Here is a 4,782-nt window from a genome sequence, read left to right on the forward strand (position 1 = left end):
CAAAGAATGAGGTGATTTGATAAAATGCTATGCCCAAGATTACCATCCGAGTGCCGGCGGGGAAGTGGTTCATATAGCCTCGGCTATCACTTCCTTATTGTCCGGTCGTGATGGTCAAGCGGATTAAGGCGTCCCTGTACATACCAGTTGTGGGAGTATGGGTTCGAGTCACTTCTGGGGTGTGAGTTTTCAGTTGTATATAGTCCTGGGGACCATTCAGGCTTGTTTGCATTTGTGTTCCTCACGTGTGCCCCAAAGAATGAGGTGATTTGATAAAATGCTATGCCCAAGATTACCATCCGAGTGCCGGCGGGGAAGTGGTTCATATAGCCTCGGCTATCACTTCCTTATTGTCCGGTCGTGATGGTCAAGCGGATTAAGGCGTCCCTGTACATACCAGTTGTGGGAGTATGGGTTCGAGTCACTTCTGGGGTGTGAGTTTTCAGTTGTATATAGTCCTGGGGACCATTCAGGCTTGTTTGCATTTGTGTTCCTCACGTGTGCCCCAAAGAATGAGGTGATTTGATAAAATGCTATGCCCAAGATTACCATCCGAGTGCCGGCGGGGAAGTGGTTCATATAGCCTCGGCTATCACTTCCTTATTGTCCGGTCGTGATGGTCAAGCGGATTAAGGCGTCCCTGTACATACCAGTTGTGGGAGTATGGGTTCGAGTCACTTCTGGGGTGTGAGTTTTCAGTTGTATATAGTCCTGGGGACCATTCAGGCTTGTTTGCATATATATATATATATATATATATATATATATATATATATATATATATATATATATATATATATATATGTGTGTGTGTGTGTGTGTGTGTGTGTGTGTGTGTACTCATCAACTAGGTGAGTACACACATATATATACGGGCACATACACCCACACACATATATATACGGGCACATACACCCACACACACACATATATACAGGCACACACAGGAAACAGAGGCTGTAAAAGAGAAAGGAAATGTTCCTTTCCTCAGTAACTTTCCCCTCTCATTAAAGCCCTTTGTTTGTGGTTTGTCAGATCCTCTCTAATCAAGGCTACCATCTTCCCGGTAACCCCAGCCTGCTTCTCTAACTTGTAAATTAGCCTTTTGAGGGGAACAGTTGCCAAAGAGCTGTTGACTCTGTCCACTAAAAAAGGTCTAATTAACAAATATAGAATTTGAAATGGCATTCTGTCAAAAAATTCCTTTTCCTCGAAATGGAATTAAGTATGAATTTGACTGGACATACGCCCTTAATCTGTGATCTGTGTAAAAAAAAAAAAAAAAAAAAAAAAAAAAAAAAAAAAAAAAAAAAAAAAAAAAAAAAAAAACTTTATAAATCAGAACCGAAAAGGACTTTATGGTAACTTGAAAATATATTCTGTCAGTTGAAGGCCATATTATTGGTAATGGAGGAGAATCATACAAGCAAACTATAGGACAGTCCATCAAATAGGTGGAAGGAACCATCTTTATACGAGTCCAGGACGAGCCGAAACTTCGTCACTTCCCTCTATCTTCTTACATGTGGGTTGGGTAATTTTTTAAATAAATATTCATGACGTTCATTAGACCAAAACTAGAAAATGCAGCTTTAGGACGGCGACTTTATTTAAAAAAAAAAAAAAAAATCTGCTGACATTAGAAGGCAAGAGAGAAGGAGAGGTGTTTTTAGCACATAGAAATATGTAGATTAATAAGAATACCAATCGATTTGAGTTTCCGGAGACATTTACGAACAGAACCGAAGAAAATGTGCGAAAAGTAACAAATTTAATAGAACAGTTGGGAGACGAAACAAATTGCAGATAGGGTTTTAGGGCTTAAACCACTCGCAGTTTAAAAGCATTTAAATAAAAAATAAAATAGAGAAATTTGGAAACAACAGGAGAGATGCCTCTCCTCCAACGATTAGTTGAGTACGAGAAAGAAAAATAAACACAAACACACACACACGATATTATATAAACATAATATAAGCCTCTGAATATATTAAACTTTAAGAGAATGAACAAAACAGAAATTCGATTTTTGTCGTATTTAGCATGACGTTCCAAGTACTAGTTCGCTCTCACAATTACTCTGAAAAAGTAATGTAATTACCGTAGTTGGGAAAAAACTTTCACAACACGCTGGGGAACTCTTCATCGTACACAAGTGTCCTCCTGTCCCATTTCCCTCCATCATGGATAAAGAATTTCATGTGGTTTACGAGTCGCATCCATTTTGGTCAGAGAAAACGAAGTTAAATTTTCAACTCCTAATTTCAGATGGAAGAACGATTCGAACAAGTTCTGTGTGAAGCTGAAGCAATTGCAACAAATTCTTTGTTAAGTGAGAACGATTCAAACTTTATGTGGACTGAGAATTATTTTAATAATTGAGGCGCCGAGTGACAACTTTGAAAAAACGACAAAGAACATCAATTTAGTATACCACAGATGTATCATTACATCATTTAGCATATCTACACTATGCGAAACTGAAAAATATAAATTTAGCGAATGTGTAGCTAGAATGTAGCCTCTAAAAACGCATCTTTTGTTTGTATTTCAATCCTTACAATTCACACAAAAGCAGTCTTGTAGGAGGACGTTTTCCAAAATTCTGAAATGAACTGCTTAAGGCGTTCGAAATGTATCAGTAATTATTATGAAATAGAGCTCAAGGCAATATTGTGAATAACAGTTTTCATAATGTTTCAGGTCAACCTCGACCTATTTCCTGCAAGAGACATCAATTATTGATATCTCACATACCTCTGAAGTGCAGACAAATGTATCTTACTGTCAGAAAATGTATATTAACTATAAACAGCAGACGTCAGTAAGAACGACACCCGCCGCGGACATTATTACTCTCCTGTAAGTCTGACAGAGGCCTCTAAGTTCTCCTGATGACTTAAGGGCCAATGTTGACTTCTATTTGCAACAGATATCTCTTAATTTGAACATGTACGTGCATCTACGGAACATATTTGCCTCTTGTCATTAATGCCTCAAGATAGCACAAATGCAGTGCTATCGGAGGCCTTTAAACGACACAAACGCTTTTAGATGACACAGATGATTCTACGTAGCACAGATGCTTCTAACACAAATATTCTTAGATAACACATGTGTCCCAAAATGACACAAATGCCTTTAAGTGACATAAGCTTCTAAGTGACGTATAAGCTCCTCTTAGAAGGCCTCTTAAGAGTTTCTATACTCCTTTAACAGTTGATGTTGGGCCTGCCAAGCTCTGATGTGTTATTAAGGCCATAATACCAGCTTAATGACCTCCCAGCAAGTATACTTCATTCCTGAACATTAGACCAGATCTAAAGCAAATTCTCAGTGTATATATACCGAGCAGCAAGGTACACCTCTCAGTGTATATACACCAAGAAGCAGGGTACACCTCTCAGTGTATATACACCAAGAAACAGGGTACATATATCAGTGTATATACACCAAGAAGCAGGGTACACATATCAGTGTATATACACCAAGAAACCGAGTATACACCTCTTGGTATAGGGTGTGACCTTTATAGAACAGCTCACACCTTACTTGTCCTAGTAAAGAAATAATATCCATGTCTTTACTGGATAAATCTGCCATATTAACACCTCAAGGTCACCACCTACACCCCTGATGCTTTTTTTTTTTACTCCATCAATAAAGCCGATTTTCTCGCGCCAGACACACGCTAATAGCGCTCTATGCGTACGCGATGACGCAAACCGGCCACTCCTAATCATGGGATAATGAAGGAGTGAGATGATTGGTGGAAGGCTGTCAACTAACCTCTATTGACGTCACGGGCAAAAGAAATACAATCTTGCCCAAAGGAAAATATAAAGAGTGAGAATTCTTGAAAGCATTTGGGCTAAGAATATTTTTGAGATTATGGAAATAAGAATATTTATATATGAATATTTTAAAAACATTAGAATGTAATTATTCAAATAAATGAGATTGAGGATATGTTGAAAAGAATATGAGAATAAATAAGGATATATATAACAAGATTATATGAGAATATGATGATACGAATATGAGAATATTTGAATGTCTGCTTTCTTGTCTGTGTGTGTGTCTGTGTCTGTGCGGGGATGGAGGACAGACCATTGGAAGCAAGACTAGACCAAAACTTTGCAGGATGAATTGTAGTGTGTCGCGCATGGTCACAGGCGGGGCCAGGATCGATCCCCGTGCCCCCCCACACATTTTCCATGAAGTGGCAAATTATATCAAATTCCAATCTCATTAAATATCATCAGGCTCCGTCCTAAGATTGATCTAGCATATAATTTTCTGCATTACGATTAAATTATAGTTTCTTTTATGTGGATTCTTATTGAGGTAAACAGTTTGGAGTAAATGTTATCAGTGATAGAGGCAAAGTGGAGAAGAATGGGAAGGTGATACAGGGTAAGGAAGGTGGTAAAGGAAGATGGTGGAAAGGAGGAGAAAAGGTAAAGGTGAGTGGTGATGAGGGAGAGATTGTGGTGGAGGATAGGGAAGGTGGTGAAGGAGAGGAAAGGTTGTGAGGAGAGAGAGAGAGAAACAACAGCAATACATAGAGAGAGAGAGAGAGAGAGAGAGAGAGAGAGAGAGAGAGAGAGAGAGAGAGAGAGAGAGAGAGAGAGAGAGAGAGAGAGAGAGAGACAGAGACAGAGAGACAGAGAGAGAGACAGAGAGAGAGACAGAGAGAGAGACAGAGACAGTCACATAGAGAGATAGAGAGAAAAACAGCTACATCAATCACCAATTGGTGAACCTGTGGTATTTGGTAAA

This window comes from Procambarus clarkii, chromosome 2 (genome assembly GCF_040958095.1).
Source record: "Procambarus clarkii isolate CNS0578487 chromosome 2, FALCON_Pclarkii_2.0, whole genome shotgun sequence".
Taxonomy (NCBI): domain Eukaryota; kingdom Metazoa; phylum Arthropoda; class Malacostraca; order Decapoda; family Cambaridae; genus Procambarus; species Procambarus clarkii.